This window comes from Panthera uncia (genome assembly GCF_023721935.1).
Source record: "Panthera uncia isolate 11264 chromosome A1 unlocalized genomic scaffold, Puncia_PCG_1.0 HiC_scaffold_17, whole genome shotgun sequence".
Taxonomy (NCBI): domain Eukaryota; kingdom Metazoa; phylum Chordata; class Mammalia; order Carnivora; family Felidae; genus Panthera; species Panthera uncia.
The window spans coordinates 142,217,308-142,235,344 of NW_026057577.1; positions in this window are offsets into that span (position 1 = coordinate 142,217,308).

An 18,037-nucleotide genomic window follows, 5' to 3' on the forward strand; every position below is an offset into this window, starting at 1 on the left:
CCCTTTAACTTCATGGATGCTGCTTTGGAAGCTGAGGGCATCAGTGAGCCACCTTCACTCCTTCCAAATGCACACGAAGGGCTTCTAACCCGAAGGTTAACCTGAGGGTTGATATTTTGTAGGGAACTTTTATTCTTAACTTTTTATTTTTAAACTTTTTACTTTTTAAACTTTTAAACTTTTATTTTTAAATTTTTAATATTTATTTAGTTTTGGGAGAGAGAGTGTGTGAGATGGGAAGGGGTAGAAAGAGAGGGGAACAGAGGATCCAAAATGGGCTCTGCGTTGACAGCGGCTCAAACTTACAAACTATGAGATCATGACCTGCATCGAAGTTGGATGCTCAACTGACTTAGCCACCCAGGCAGCCAACGGGAAACTTTTAAAGTTGTATTTTAATATCAGTGGATCATTTTGCAAATCTCCCAAATTATATCCAGGCCCGCAAAGAAGCAGATCGGGATTATAGAGGACTCAGGTCAGAACACTAGCATTCAAGTATCGCAGAAGACATGGGTTGGAAAATCAGCTCTGCTCCTTGCTAGATTTATGATTTTCAAGCTTTGTGTATCTGATTTGGATTCCTTAAATACTGGGATAATAACACTGCTTTGACTAACTCACAGGATGATTACAAGAAAATAGTTAAAACATGCTTTAAACAGCTTTTAATATTATGTAAGTATAATAAAGCACATAACCCTGGATTAGTCCGGGTTAAGCGTTCCAAGTCTCCGTTTTGTCACTTAAAAATTAGTTCATTGGATTATCTAATGAGTGAAATGTTTATTATTGTCATATTCTGTCCATGTCAGATGGCACTACCCTTTAAACTATACTCTGAATGCCAAGGAACCAGAACATCATTCTTTCTCAAAAAGCATTCTGTCTGAACAAATCTGTGTTTCAAAAATTTGTTCTGAAATTTGGACTTTTGATTCAGTCTATAACAAGGAATATTTTTCTAGCAAAATGGAAGGGTCACATTAGGCTAGTTTCTTTTAAGAGCTGGAAATTGTAGAGAGTTAAAGTGAAGCTGACATGTTGGGTTGTGGATTGAAGAAAGGTTTTACAAAAAGTTAAGGAATAAAAATAAATGAGTAGAGTTAGTGATAACTAACTACATCATTGGATAATATACCTAAGATTTGCACAAAATTCATTTAAATAGAACCTAATTATGTCTATTTTCATGTAAAGTAACTCCAGTGATCATATTGGATGCACAAAAGTCAATCACTTCAGTCATACATATAATCAGAGCCATGTTATTGTTGGAGTTACTTTAGTGTTTTGAGCAGAGATGTACCGAATTATGATGACTGGTGCCAGTAAGAGTGTTATAAATATTTAATCTATACAACTGCTTGGTGACAAAATGTAGCTGTAACTTTAATACGTTGTTTAGTAATAGGCTCTAGGAACATGCCATAGAACAGGGGTCTGCAAAGTTGTAGCCTAGGAGCTAAATCTCACCTGCTACCTGCTTTTTGTGAGTAGTTTATTGGCAAATAGACATAATTGTTTACGGTCTGTGGCTCCTTTCACACTACCATAGCACAGTTGTGTTGTTGCAACAGAGATCATATGACTGGAACTAAAATACTTACTATTGGGCCTTACAGAAAAAAAAATTGTCAATTCTGCTTCTATGTAGATCCTTTTTTGTGCCAAGAAAAGTTGTAAAAGACTGAAACGGGCAAAAGGTCACAGGGTTTCCTTTCAAAAGACTGTTGATTTTTTAAAGAGATCCTTCCAGGTTACCTTAAAAAGAGAAAGATAAGTTTTCTTTTTTCTTTTTCTTTCTTTTTTTTTTTTTTTGAACTTGATTTATCTTTTTATGGGTGAAGTTTAAAATATTTTATAGGATGTTGAGCCTTTTATTTTTCCTTTTCTGCAAACACTCTCTTAATATCTTTTGCTCACTTTTTTCATTGGTTTTTGGATAATTTTCTCTTCAGCTTGTAGATTCCCTTTGTGTATGAGAGAAATTAATTACTTGCAATATAAAATCCAAATATATTCCCCATTGGCAAATAAACTCAATGCTTGACAAAAATTAGAAAGTTCATATTTTTCTAAGGTATAACGTAAGAGTTTATTTTTCTTTATAAGCTAACTGCCTTCCCAGCATGAAGTTAATTTAAATATATATTTTTCATTTATACATAGTTTTATGCTATAGATCTGTCTGTGTTTCGCATTTTCTGTTCAACAGCATGACTTTCATATTGAACCATGTTGCTGTAGGTCATGGTGTCATTGTTCCTTCTGCCAAAGGTGCATGTTCTCTGCCACGTTTTTCTTTTTCTTTCAATTAAAAAATGTTTTTTTATTTTTTTGAGAGAAAGACAGCCCAAGCAGGGGAGGGGCAGAGACAGACAGAGAGAGAGAGAGAGAGAATCCCAAGCAAGCTCCATGCTATCAGCGCAAAGCCCAATACGGGGCTCGAACCCACAAACTGTGAGATCCTGACATGAGCGGGAGTCAGATGCTCAACCGACTGAGCCACCCCAGGGACCCCTCCCACATTTTTCTTATCCATTCTCCAGGCACCTCTGTTTCTCCAAATCTATTGCTATTACAAGCAACATTGCCTTCCTTATAGGTTTGTGCAAGAAAGTGCAATAACGGGTCCTAAAATATGTGCCCTGCCATGCAGTCAAGTAATGTGGGTGGCCTCTAAAATCGGACAGCTGCCCCACCTGGCAGTAAGCATGCAAACAAGGGCCTCGATTTTGAGGAAGTGAATTCTGTCAAAAAACAGAATAATAACCTTAGAAGGAGTTTCTTCCCCAGAGCCTGCATACAAAAACTCAATCTGGCTGACACCTTAGTTTCAGCTTTGAAATATTCTTACTAGAGAAACTAAGCCACACAGTGCTGAACTTCTGATACAAAACTATAAACTGGTACAGATGTTTCAAATCCGTAATTTTGTGGTAATCTCTTCCACGACAGTAGAACACTAATGCAACTCTTATAGATGAGTCGGTATCTAATAATAAAGCTTCAAATGAGAAAGCAAAAATTGATGGAATTCAGATGTTGTCTCTCTGTATATCATGTTTAATCTTACGTATCTATACATAGATTAATATAGCTATAGGTTAGCTATATATTTAAATATCTATCTACACGATAGATTATTAAGGAGTAACATTAATAAAAGTAGATAATTCTACAACTATTGTGACAATTTTTAATGTGCCTCTCTTAGAAAGTGATAAGAAAATAAGAAAAAATAACACTAAAGCTAGGAAGATCTGAACAGCAAGCACAATCAACCATAAGCTCATAGTTTTGGATAAAGCTTCCAGTGATAGCATCATATTTACATTTGACCTGTTATCTTCAAAATAGGCTCTAGTGGGGTGCTATCAGCATGTCGGGGTGAGGGCACATTCAAAAAGTGTGAATACCAATTAATTCATAAACTGTGAGGGTAGAAAATATTTCTGAATCAATGCATTATTTTATAAAGCTTAATTTTAACGTGTACATATATCCATTAATTAATTATATATCATAAATAGACCTTGAATGGGGTGACTGAGTGGCTTAGTCAATTAAGCATCTGACTTCGGCTCAGGGCATGATCTCGCAGTCCATGAGTTCGAGCCCGGCGTCGGGCTCTGTGCCGACAGCTCAGAGCCTGGAGCCCGTTTCAGATTCTGTGTCTCCGTCTCTCTCTGCCCCTCCTCCACTAATGCTCCATTTCTCTCTCTGTCTCTCTCTGTCTCTCTCTCTCAAAAATGAATAAACATTAGAAAAATTTTTAGAAAAGAGGAGTGTTAAAATTAAAAATAATAGATCTTGAATTGTTTTACATATCACTCTCAAAATTTATATTTACAAGTAAGCCAAATATAATGTTGAGATTTCCTTATCATGAAAGGGAAGAGGGCTTAATATGTGGAATACCCTAATATTTTTTCAGCATTAAAAATTCCTTAATAATATATTACTTAAAAGAATTCAGTAGAACATTGAATTTTTCATACAATAAAAAACAAATTGCAGTGTTTCATGAATACATGGATGTTTAATATAAGCAAATCTATTAATAAAGTAAGTCATTAAGAATAATACCATCAATTCCCTATTATGATTAGACAGTTATTTCTAACACATTCATTTAGCAACCCTGTTGTATTAGTTCTAGGGGTGCTGCCACAAAATATCACACGATGAGTGGCTTAAACAACATAAGTTCACTTTCTCATGGTTCTAGAAGCTGGAGATCTAAGGCTTAGGAATCCCCAGATTTGTTTCTTCTGAGGCTTCTCTCCTTGGTCCATACAAGGACATCCTCTTTTTTTTTTTTTAAACTTTTTCAGTTTATTTATTTTGAAAGAGTGGGGGGGAGGGACAGAGAGAGGGAGAGAGAATCCCAAGCAGCTTCCACACTGTCAGCACAGAGCCTAATGTGGGGCTCAAATTCACTAAACATGAGATCATGACCTGAGCTGAAACCAAGAGTTAGATACTTAACCGAGTCACCCCAAAGGCTGTTTTCTCCCTATATTTTCAAACTATCTTCCCTCTGTATGTATCTGTATCCCAATTTCCTCTTATAAGGACATCTGTCAAATTGCATTAAGTCCCCCACTTTAATGACCTTATTTAACCTTAACTACCTCTTTTAGGATCCTATCTGAGAGGCATTCTGAGGCACTGGAGGTTAGGACTTCAATAAATGAATTTGGGAGGACACACTTGAGCTTATAACAACTGTCCATATGAACACCCCTATGTAATTGGAACCTAGAGGACATTTACACGGAGATGGGAAAGAAGGTAAAATAAACCCCTCTAGAAGAGGATCTTAGGTCGACTTTCTGTTTTCAATACAAATGTTACATTAGCACAATACCAATCACCATTAATTTTAACTGTCTCTTTTCAGATTGATTTTTTTAATGTGTATTTATTTTTGAGAGAGAGCGGGAGAGGTGCAGAGAGAGAGGGAGACAGAGGATCTGAGGAGGTCTTGTCCTCGACAGCAGAGAGCCTGATGCAGGGCTCGAACTTATGAACCATGAGATCTTGACCTGAGCTGAAGTCATTTAACCTACTGAGCCAGGCAGGTGCCGCCAGATGGATTTCTTTATCCGTGTTGAATAAAGTGGGAAGTGAGCAAGCTCCCAACAGTGAAGGAACCATTGAAATACATTCTTGAATCTGTAGTAATAACCACAACACAGACATTATGCTTGAAATAAAATGGGACAAAATGGAAACCAAATCAAAATGGAGGCAATTTAGATTTTGAATCGATGTCTTTAAGCAGGCGTTCCGAAGATGAGACTGTTTGTCACTTTGGTTGATGGAATGATCAAGGTTACACTACCTGAAATCTGAAATGTCTCTTGTCATCATTTTTGAGCCTGGAAATATGGTTTGATTTCTAAAATTATTTTGCAGTGTTTTTGACTCAGCCCATTTAGAATGATTATTTGTGTCATTTCTAGGAACACTTAAGTGAATATTTTGTTTTTGAATATAGTAACTTCAGAAATTTTCAAGTGGAATTTAACATCTACTCTTTTGGAGTTAAATTTTATTTTACTCAGATGTTTCTGAAGTCACAGCTTGTTAAATCTGTGTTTTTCAGTGAGAATAACTCAAGGTTCTAATCTGAACTATTTTATAGGATTCTTAGGCTTTAGTGAAGCATTTTCTTTCTTACTAAGACCCTTGTTGTAGGGTACATAGTCAGCTAGAAGTTTTTGATGTCTAAAAAATTCCTTTTGATTTCAGAGATGTATTTTAGCTTATCCTATTGTCCACTGTTTCATTGGATTCTTGTAATATCCTAAAGCATTATTATAATTTAGTTGTTTTAGTACAAGATAGCTTTATTTTCTGATAGAATTTTACAAAGACATAATTTAGGGTAAGAAAAAAAATAGAGATAATATGGTCAGCTTGGTTAAAGGAAAATTAAGCAATTGTTATATACTTTTTAATTACATCTTCCAAAATAAATGGCAATGCATTGAAAGCCAAGTAGCATTTCTATTTAATATTCATGGCAGAGGATAAGAGTGACAACCTTGTGTTGTTTCCATGCCATTGTGAAGGAATTATGGTATAAATCAGTAGGTCCACAGGGGGCATGATTAGACAGAATCCTAGGGATAGTGGAATATTTTTAAAGCATCTTACTGTGAATTTTGTGTAAAAGCAGCTTTTTATGTTATATTGTTGTTTGGTTTTGATGTGGGACCAATATTTTTTCCTCTAGATTTTGTGGCTTATGTGCACAGTTGTTTTTGAAAACTTATAAAACAAATTTTTCTTTAATATATATTATGTTCGAAAGCATAGGGTGGGTTGAATTTCCTTCTTTATTATGCAAAAGCAGTATATCATTGCATATTCCAAATGATCATTCCTCCAGAATTTCCAGCAGTCTCTTTGCACTCTGAACATAAACAATAAAATACATCTCTATTTACGTGTGAGTCTATAGGTTAAAAAACAAACAAACAACAAAATTCCAATGGAGGAAGCAAGCAGAAATAAAAGAGATAAATATGAAATACAGTTCATTGGGGGCTGGTTGTAAAAAAGAAATTGCTGGAGAGATGAATATCAAAAACAATTTCAATAGTAGAGAAAAGAAGGCATTGTTAACATTATTTTAATGTCTTGGTTTCTGAGGGGAAATAATATGATGACTAGTGAAGATATCAAATACAGTTTGCTAATGTAAACAGAGTTGAAATAAAATATTTTAGATCATGGTCATGTATACTTTTACTGTAAGCACTTACAAAATTATAGATTTGAGATCTACTTTCTTAGCAATTCTCAAGTATATAAAACAGGATTATTAAGTATAAACACCATGCTGGACAGTAGATCCCCAGAACTTATTCATCTTAAAACTGGAAGTTTCTATTCTTTGGCCAACATCTCCTCTTTGCCGCATCCCAACCCCCACTCACTGGTAACCACCGTTTTACTCTCTGTTTCTATGAGTTTGGCTTTTTTAGATTCCACATGTAGGTGATTTCATGCAGTATTTTTCTTTGTCTTTATTGTGGTTTTTAAGGTACATAATGTTTCAAAGTATTATTGACTTTAAAAGTTGTCTAAATTGTTTAGGGTCTCCTGGGTGTCTCAGTTGGTTAAATGTCTGACTCTTGATTTTGGCTCAGGCATTATCTCAGTTAATGGGTTTGAGCCCCACATTGGGCTTGACACCGACAGTATGGAACCTGCTTGGGATTCTCTCTCTTCTCTCTGCCCCTTCCTACCCCCCCCCACTTACACACACTTTCTCTCAAAATAAATAAATACTTTTTTTAACGTTTATTTATTTTTGAGAGAGATAGAGACAGAGTATGAGTGGAGGAGAGGCAGAGAGAGAGAGAAGGAGAGACAGACACAGAATCTGAAACAGGCTCAAGACTCCGAGCTGTCAGCACAGATCCCGACGTGGGGTTTGAACTGTGAACTGCAAGATCATGACCTGGGCCAAAGTCAAACACTTAACCAACTGAGCCACCCAGGTGTTCCAAAATAATTAATAAACTTAAATTTATATATATATATATATATATATATATATATACACACACACATATATATATAATAAACTTAAAATGTATATATACATATATATATATATAAAATAAACTTAAAATGTATATAGACATATATATAGGTATATATATATATATATATTTTTTTTTTTTTGAGTAATCTTTGCACCCAACATGAGGCTTGAATTTACAACCCTGAGATCAACAGTCACATGCTCTACCGAATGAGCCAGCCAGGTGCCTCTCTAATAACAATCTTTAAATAATAGAATAATAGGTGAAAGGGTTTGTATAGTAGAAATGAAAGTCACTGGAACAATCTCTTTCATGTTCCTTACAATTTCAGTGGACACTAGAACATTTATTCTCCATATTTCCAAAGAAAAAGAGCTCTTCTATAAAGACTTAGACTATTGAAAGAGATTATTAAAAATAACTCAGTACAAACCCCAGTGATGTGTGTCCCGAAGAAAAATCAACTATTATAAAAACTGTATGTCCACTACTCTTTTTTTTATTTAAAAAAATTTTTTTAACGTTTATTTATTTTTGAGACAGGGAGAGACAGAGCATGAACGGGGGAGGGTCAGAGAGAGAGGAAGACACAGAATCTGAAACAGGCTCCAGGCTCTGAGCTGTCAGCACAGAGCCCAACGCGGGGCTCGAACTCACAGACTGCGAGATCATGACCTGAGCCGAAGTCGGATGCTTAACCGACTGAGCCACCCAGGCACCCCTGTCCACTACTCTTAAACCAGGAACTAATCTTACACTTCTATAGTAAACAACAAAATGATAAACATAAGACATCAGAGGAGACTTGTAATCTAATCATCTCAATCACAGTTGAATATACTGTCTCTAATGTGTGTGTGTGTGGGGGGGGGGTTGTTTGTTTGTTTTTGAGAGGGGGTTACAGGCAGAGAAAGGGAGAGAGGGAATCCTAAGCTGGCTTTGTACTGTCAGTGCAGAGCCAGATGAGGAGCTTGATCTCACAAACCTTAAGATCATGACCTGAGCTGAAAATGAGAATCAGAGGCTCAACCAAGTAGGCCATCCAGGCACCCCTCTAATGTGTGTCTACAGTAGCCTCCTTATTTTCTGGAATCTTTATTCCAAAGCTCCACATTGTGAACTGAAGGTGCTCTGTTTTCTGTCTCCCCTATCTGAACAATCAAGTCTAATGGTTTTATATACGACATTTGCAAGCATATATCATAGCATGGTAAATTTCTCTTCTCTTTGGCACAAAAGTACCTGAATTTCTTCACCTAAAGTACCATTCCATGAATACACATCACAGTACTTTGTCCTCTTTTTCTAAGTGTGTTGTCCCAGTGTCTATTGTCTCCCTTTATAGTAACAGACCTCTAATTTTATTTGGAACATCATGGTGTACAATGAAAAGACTATTTTCTAAGGTGTCTTCAACTGGCAGTGCACACTGACATGTATTTGAAAGGCATTGCCTCAGCTGTTTACGAGGAATGTCTTGAAATGGGGCTGATCAGTTGGAGATTCCCCTTTTTCCCTGGCACACTTCTCCCTCCTGCCATCAGGTATATGAACATGGGAGCCACCTGCCACTAGTCATGAGCAACCTGGACTGGTGCCAAAACAGATAGATTTTTGTGTGCGAATTGAAGAAACGCTTCTATACGGTTGACCCACTTCTCTTTTACAATTCTCTGATTAGCAACAAAATGCAGTTCTTAAATGATACAATTCCACAGTACTTTAATTAGCACCAACCAGGACAAGTGAGAGGAGTTTTGTGAATGTTTGGTTTACAGAACGGCACATCAGTCAATGCAGATTACAGTCACCTCGTTACAGTCACCAGATTGTTATGTCTCATGGGCGATACAGGAGAGAAGCAGCAAAGGAAAAGACTGCAAAAGGGAAGGGCTGGAGAAAATGAAAGGCCTTAGGACGTGCTTACATAGCTGAACTCGGCTGGGGCTGGTAAGGAACGCCTAGAGCCATTAACATTGTCCAGGGCCATATCCTCCTTCACACCGACCCTTCCTAGTGTTATAGAAACCAGTTAACTCGAAATTCAACCTTGAAAAACTAAACCATTAGATTGATTAACACACTTCCTTAGCTGACTTTATGCACATAGTCTTTAGCAATTATCCTAATAAAAAGAAGCTTCATTCCGGAGTCGGGGCCTCATTCCTACTCTAGTATGAGGACCTTCACTTAACTGCACTTTGCGGGCTCATCTGTTGCACTCCAGCCATACTCCCTGCAACAATGTCTGAAATGTGTCCTTAGTTAATGACGTTGAGTATATTTTCAATACATTTTTTTTCTCGTTCATCCAACTTTATTTAAAAATTCTGTAAATGAACAAAAGCCTGGTCTTTCATTTTTTTCAATGGAGGCCGTAGTTTAGCTGATCCTCTCTGCCTATTTGCAAAATATGCGAATGCGTTTTATTATCACTCCATTGCAATACATATTATTGATTAGGTATATTTTAAGTACTTACTTGGATCTTTTTAGAATAATAATTTTGGAATGCTATTATTTTAATATAGAAGTGGAAGAATTGGCTCATCATTAATAAAAATATTATTGCATCTATTTTAACATAATATAACACTAGAGAATTGCTCAGGTAAAACCTCTGTTAAATATAAATTTAAGATATAGTGTTGAAGTAATAATATATTTTAATAATACCAATGAATAACTGGTACAAAATAGTTTATTTTACCAGAAAACATCTTGATGGATGACATTTGTATTTCTCCCACAAGGGCAATATTAATAAATTCTTGCTCTGTTTTACCCTGCAGATAAAAAGGTTAGTTGCCCAAGTAAGAAGCATGTGAAGAACCATTTAGTGCCTGTTTATCAGATACTTTTCCTGTGCCATTTATAAATAACCATGTAAAACAAAATTCCCCAGGAGCATCCAGATGTGTGAAAGTAAAGGAGGATTTTGAAAAAAATCAAGTGGTCCCTGGTTGCTTTCTTCTTCTTGCTTATCCACCGCATTGGGTGCACTGGTCCAGATTCAATGTTTGTTTCCTTTATGACTGGATTCTTGGTGTTACTGTGCAAATAAAGATGCCTTAAGCTCTGGGTGCCTTGAATGGTCCAAAATGGCGTAACCATGGTGAAAGCATCTTTGGCAGACATTACGGCTGGATATCCCAATTTTATTCTCAAGCTCCTTCTCTTTTGGCCTGGCTCCACGTTAGAGATTAAACTACCTAAATATGTGTTTCCTCATTCTTCTTCGTAGATAGGGAGAGCATACAACAAAGTCATAGACAAAGACTCATAACATGCATTTTACTGAAATTTTCTGAGAAAATGCTGAATTTCTAGATGGAAGAGATAATTATGGTTTGTGTCAATATCACCTCCATCTGCCCTGACGGCCAGCTCTGCACCATCAACAGTCTCACTGTCTCAACACTAACGTAGGTAGAGTATACAAAAAGGTCTCTTGACCTTGGGTTGCCTGGCTGGCTCAATCCGCTGAGCATCTGACTCTTGACCTCTGCTCAGGTCGTGAGATTGAGGCCTGCATTGGACTCCGTGCCTCTGCGCTAACAGCATGAAGCCTGTTTGGGATTCTCTATCTCTCTTTCTCTGCCCCTCCCCTGCTCTCTCTTTCTCTTTCAAAATAAATAAATAAACTTTAAAAAGGGGAGTATTTTGACCTTTGATTCCTTCAGTGAGTTACTGCACAGAAATTAGTAACTGTCATCCTCCAAATATTTTTTTAAGTCAGCAAAGTAGATTTAAACCATTTGCATTTAGATACTTGTGGGAGATACAGGAGAGAAGCCAAAAGGTATTTTAAACTACTACGTTACAATTTTTCTTCTCAGAGGCGAGTTTCCTGACTCATGTAACAAAGTACCACAGAGGGGGTGGCTTAGACAACAGACCTCTATTGTCTTGCAGTTCTGGTGGACAGAAGTCTGAGAGAGCTGTCATCAGGACTGGTTTCTTTTAAGGGCCGTGATGGAGAATCTGTTCCTTGTTTGTCCCTTAGCTTCTGGTAGCCTTGGGCATTCCTTGCCTTACAGATAGTGTTCTCCCTCCGTCTTCCATTGTGTCTGTCTATCTAAATGTCCCCTTTTTATAAGGACACTGGCTGTACAGGTTAGGGTTCACCCTAGTGATCTCATAGTAACATGACCATCTGCAAAGCTCTTATTTTCAAATAAGATCACATCTGGGGCTGAAGGACTTCAACATCTTTTGTAGTGGGGACAATTCAACCCATAGCATCAGGGTTCAAAACTGTAAACTATTTTACATTGTGAATGAGATTTAAGTAAATCCAATTTCTTCATATGTATTTCCCTCTCTGCATTAACTTAAGCCTCAGGGTTTATTTAGCTGCTCTGGAAGGTGATGACCTATGTCAATGGTGTTCAAAGATTTTGCTTTTTGGACATTATTTTTATCTTATCTTGGAAGTTTCTCTCCCTTAATTGGCCATTAAATAGCTTTATTTTTCAGATTGACATTTGGATTCTCTCAGAATTGTCTTCTGTGTTAGGTCTTGCTAACATTGAAGTAATTTTTCCAGACTGACCTTTTTTTCTGGTATAATTTCTTATGTATATGTCTACAAAAATAAAATTAAATGATATGGAAAAAATAATGAACATTCATACCTGGACCATTATTCTCATCAATAAATTTAGGATCATATTAAAATAATTTGGACTGATAACAAGGAATATTTCAAAAATGTGTCATATTATTCAATATGAAAGAGGACAATTTTAGTTGTTCCCTTAGTGACACATAAGGTGACTGGGTACTCCAATATCACTTTGAGTCAAATCATTCAAATACAAAACCATATTTAGTGAATATATAGCCAGATCTTCTGTGTAATATGAGGAAATAAAGCAAATTTTTAAAAAAATTTTTAATGTTTATTTATTTTTGAGAGAGAGAGAGAGAGAGAGAGAGAGAGAGAGAGCCTGCAAGTCAGCAGGGTAGGGGCAGAAAGAGAGAGAGACACAGAATCTGAAGCAGGCTCCAGGCTCTGAGCTGTCAGCACAGAGCCCAATGTGGGGCTTGAACTCACAAACCGTGAGATCATGACCTGAGCTGAAATCGGACACTTAAGCGACTGAGCCACACAGGTGCCCCAAAGAAAGCAAATTTTTTAAAAACAGTTTGAAACTATTATATTTTTTCCATGTGCACAACTAGTAAAATATCTCACATGATATATGGTGTATGTGCCTTGTTGATTTCTATTAATTAACACTGTTAAGTTTTCTCTTCTTATATGTATTCCACTGATTCAGGTTATGAGCCATTCAATATGATTAAAATATCAACAGTTGTCTAATTTTCTCTAATTTTGAGGCTCATAACCTTTGGTTGACCTAGTCACAGGGGAACTTTTTGTTTTTTGAATGAATGAGACCAAGGATCAATCTAGGTTCATATCATTAATTACCTCATTTTACACAAAATTAACAAATCAATTAGCAGAATGGAGGAGTAAACAGCTTTTAAAAAAATATATGTACCAACATCTAATTTATTTGTTACAGTTTATCACTGAAGTCGGATTTCCATTTGCCAAACCTAGATTTGTATTGTTTTTAATACGCATTAAGGAGGACTGTTGATGACAGACCATTTATTTTCTTCCAAGGACCTGACCATTTATTTGCTAATGTCAAAGGTCACTGTGGGTCAGACTGTTCTAATTAGCAGTCTGGACCTCCTGCCTATTATAGTGGTCTCTTTCATTTTGCCTCTGGCAAATCCTCTTAAAATTTGACCTCTTCCACCCTGGAATTACAATTATTTTCATTGAAATAGGGAGCCCATTTCAAAGCCAGCACCTCTAAACCATATTTTTGGTTGAAAACAGAATAACCATCCCAAGAACTTTTCAATGTACTGGTCCTGCCCTCACCAATGTATTTCTCAATTTTTCATTGAGAAAATTTCCAGGACCCCATAAATGAAATGGTATGGATAGTGAGCAAGTAATCATATGCATTAAGTTATGTGCAAAATTCTCACCTTTCTACTTGGATGTTGCTCCATTATATTAGTCCATTACTTTTTTCTACATTATGCCAGGAATTTTCCTCATTCCACCTTGATCTAGGAAGCTAACCCTTATTTTTAGGTGTTAGGCAACTCACCTAAGGAATATAACTACTTGTATCAAGCTTATACAAGTAGCTAGTGGGTGGACAGATGTGGGTGGGCAGGGAAGGCTCAGAGAGAGACAGAGACACGGAATCCGAAGCAGGGTCCAAGCTCTGAGTTGTCAGCACAGAACCTGATGCGGGGCTTGAACCTACAAGCTGTGAGATCCTGACCTGAGCCGAAGTCAGACGCTTAACCCATGGAGCCACCCATGTGCCCCAAGACAGAGGAATCTTAAATACACATTACTGAGAGAAGCCAGTCTGAAAGGCTCCATAGTGTATGATTCCAATTATATGAAGTTCTAACAAAGGCCAAACTATGGAGGCAATAAAAAGTCAGTGGTAGCCAGGGTTTATGGGATGGGGAGACATAAATAAGCAGAGCACAGAGGGTTTTTAGGGCAGTGAAACTCTTGTAATATGATACTCTAATAGGATACCTGTCATTACAAATTTATTAAAACCCATGGAGTATACAACTCTAAGAACGAATCCTAAGTAAACTATGGACTTGGGGTCATAGTGATACTTCCATTTGGGTTCATAGACTATAACACTCTGTTGGCGGATATTGATAGAGGGGAATATTATGCATGTGTGGGACATGCATAACAGGCGATATGCTAGATCTCTGTATATTTTCTGGTTGATATTGCTGTGAACCTAAAATTGCTCTAAACATGTCTAATTTCAAAATAATACATTAAAAAAAGGCTGAGAGTAAACACACACAGTCTCTTTCTCTGTTCTCTCTTGAAAATTTTGGAGTTCGGAGGAAAGAGAGGAGAGTTATAGTAGGTATTCCGGAAATCATGACCTTTTAATTCTTAAGTAATATGTAGGCTACAGCTCTAATTTTATTGATCATATATTAGGTATTCAATATTTCACACGGGAGATTCATAAACCTTATGTGCTTATAAATTGTGATACATATCGATATATATTCTCTTCTTTATTATTATGGTAAAAACAAAATACTACTACATTTTGAAAGGATTGATGTCCATGCATGATATTTTTGGATATATATAATAAATCATGTATGATATCGAATCATGTGATTCCACTGGTGGTAATTCATAATTACTACTGCTGTCACTTTGATTAGCTGCTTGCATTCAAGACAGAAGTAGATGCTAAATTTTAGTTGGAAATAAATGGACATACTGCATTTTCTTTATCCATTCATCTCTTGATGAGCATTGAGTTGTTTCCATATTTTGGCTATTGTGAATAATGTTGCAACATGGGGGCAGAGATCTTTTCTGAGATCCTGAATTCAATTCTTTTGGATGTATACCCAGGATTGGGATTCTTGGATTATATGAATGATCTATTTTTAATTTTTTGAGGACCCTCCGTACGTTTTTCCTTAACTGCAGCACTATTTTGCCTCCCCAACAATAGTGTACAAAAGGTCCAATCTCTCTGCATCATTGCCACAGATACCTTTTTGATTGTGCATTTGTTAATAGCCACCCTATAGGCTAGGGTGGCTATATATATATCTCATTATAGTATTGGTTTGCATTGCTCTGGTAACTAATAAGGTTGAGTGTCTTTTCATATACCTAGTGCCATTTGTATGTTTTCTTTGGAGAAATACCTATTTAAGTCCTTTGCCCATTTTTACTTAGATTACTTGGGGTTTTGTTTTTGGTTTTTTGCTATTGAGTTGTTGGAGTTCCTTATATATTTCGGAAATTACACTTTCGTAGAATATATAGTTTGCAAATATTTTCTCATTTCACAGGTTGCCTTTAAAAAAAATCAAAGGATAAGGACTCTTTTATTTAAAAAAAAATAACGTTTTTATTTATTATTGAGAGACAGAGTGTGAGCAGAGGAGGGACAGAGAGGGAGACACAGAATCTGAAGCAGGCTCCAGGCACTGAGCTGTCAGCACAGAGCCCGACGCAGGGCTTGAACGAACAAACTGCAAGATCATGACCTCAGCCAAAGTCGGACACTTAGCCAACCGAGCCACCCTGGCGCTCCCCAAAATTATTTTTAAATGTTTATTTATTTTTGAGAGAGACAGAGAGACAGAGCATGAGTGGGGGAGGGGCAGAGAGAGAGGGAGACAGAATCTGACACGGGCTCCAGGCCCTGAGCTGTCAGCACAGAGCCCAACACGCGGGGCTGGAATTCAAGAAATGTGAGATAGTGACCTGGGCCGAAGTCCGAGACTTAACCGACTGAGCCACCCAGGTGCCCCACAGGTCACCTTTTCATTGTTGCCTTTTTCCCTTGTGCAGAAACTTTTCAGTTTGATGTAGTCCCACTTATCTATTTTTGCTTTGTTGCCCGTGCTCTGGTTCATATTCATGAAATCATTGCCAAGATCAACGTAAAGACACTTTTTCTCTCTGTTTTCCCCTAGTACCTTTATGGTTTCAGGTCTTACATTTAGGTCTCTAATCCAGTTTGACTGAGGTAAGATAGGTGACCAATTTCATGTTTTCATTTCATTATGCTAAGTGGAAAAGATAAATCTTGCATGATTCCATTTATATGAGATGTCGTAGAAGCAGAGAGAATAGCAGTTACCAGGGGCTGGGGTACAGGGAGGATGGAGTATTACTGTTCAATGGATATAAAGGCTCAGTTATGCTACATGAAATAAGTGCTAGAGATCTGCTAAAGAACATAGCGCCTCTGGTGAACAGTACAGTATTATGCCCTTCAAAATTTATTAAGAGATTAAATCTCATGTTCAATATTCTTACCCCACCCAAAAAAATAAAATAAGAAAACATAAAGGGGACACAAGAAAACTGTGGATTTCATTATGGAGCTGGTATCATGGGTATTTACACATGCCCAAGCCATCAATTTATACACAGTAAATGTAGTTCTTTGTATATCAATTATATCTCAATAAAGCTGCTAAAAATAAAATAATACTAAAGAAAACAGAAAATGGAAATAAAATTGTATTTTTTTCTCTTTATAGTCTAAGAGCCCCCTGAATTCTATCCATGAATACTTTGGGGGAGTCCCTGGACCCCAGGCTCAGAACCCTGGCTTCATAATTAAGTTTATTATGCTTACGACATTCTGGACTTTGCACTGAATACTTTACAAACCATGAGCGGTGACATTTACCTTATAGAGCTGTTGCTTCTATTAGTGATAATTCACTGGTTTGATTTATAACAGATAAACATGGGAAACGTTTATTGGATAAAAATAATGAGACTTTCTGTTCTTATCAAATATTCTTGGCTACATGTATCCTATATTGATTAACTCCTGTTGTAAAATGTCAATATCTGCTAATGAATACTTTCCCTCTTTTAAAAACAAAGATTTATTAAGGTATTGTCCAAAATCAGATATTGAGCAAGATTGAAGGTAACAGAGGCATCCCCTTTCTGACAGTGCCCTCTCAAACAACCACCAGGCTAGAGGATGTATTATTATAGATTATCTGATAATTCTGATTTATTTCAAAGCAATTGCACATAATTTTTTAAAAGTGTTTATTTTATTTATTTTGAGAGAGAATGTGAGTGGGGAAAGGGTGGATAATGAGGGAGAGAAAGAATCCCAAGCATGCTCCGTGCAGAGCCAGACATGGGGCTTGAACCCATGAACTATGAGGTCATGATCTGAGCTGAAATCAAGAGTTGGTCACTCAACCAATGGAACCACCCAGGCACCCAGCAATGGTACACAATTTTTATTAAAATCTCACAATTACTCTATAGAAACACAAAGAAAATTGAAGAATTACTTCATCAGATCTTGCCTATCATATTATATTAAATTCTGAATAATGTATCTTATAATAGATGTTTATAAATTATGGGGGGGGGGAACTTCAGAATGACAATAGTGGTCCATAATCAAACTCATTTAAGAAATTGATCATGGAGGGTGCCTGGGTGGCTCAGTCGGTTAAGCGTCCGACTTCAGCTCAGGTCATGATCTCACGGTTCATGAGTTTGAGTCCTGTGGTGGGCTTTGCCCCGAAAGTGCAGAGTTTGGAGTCTGCTTCACATTCTGTGTCTGTCTCTCTGCCCCTCCTCTACTCGTGCTCTCTGTGTCTCTCTCTCAAAAATAAATAAATGAACATATTAAACATTTAAAAAAGGAAATAAATTGATCATGGAAATTAAAACATTTATTCAGAAAAAAATTTATGAAGTTTGACATAATTATTTTAATTTAATTTAATTTGATGTAATCTGATTTGATTTGATTTAATTTAATTTTTATTTTAAATCCAAGTTACTTAACATATAGTGTAATGATGGTTTCAGGAACAGAATTTAGTGATTCATCACTTACACAGATCACCCAGTG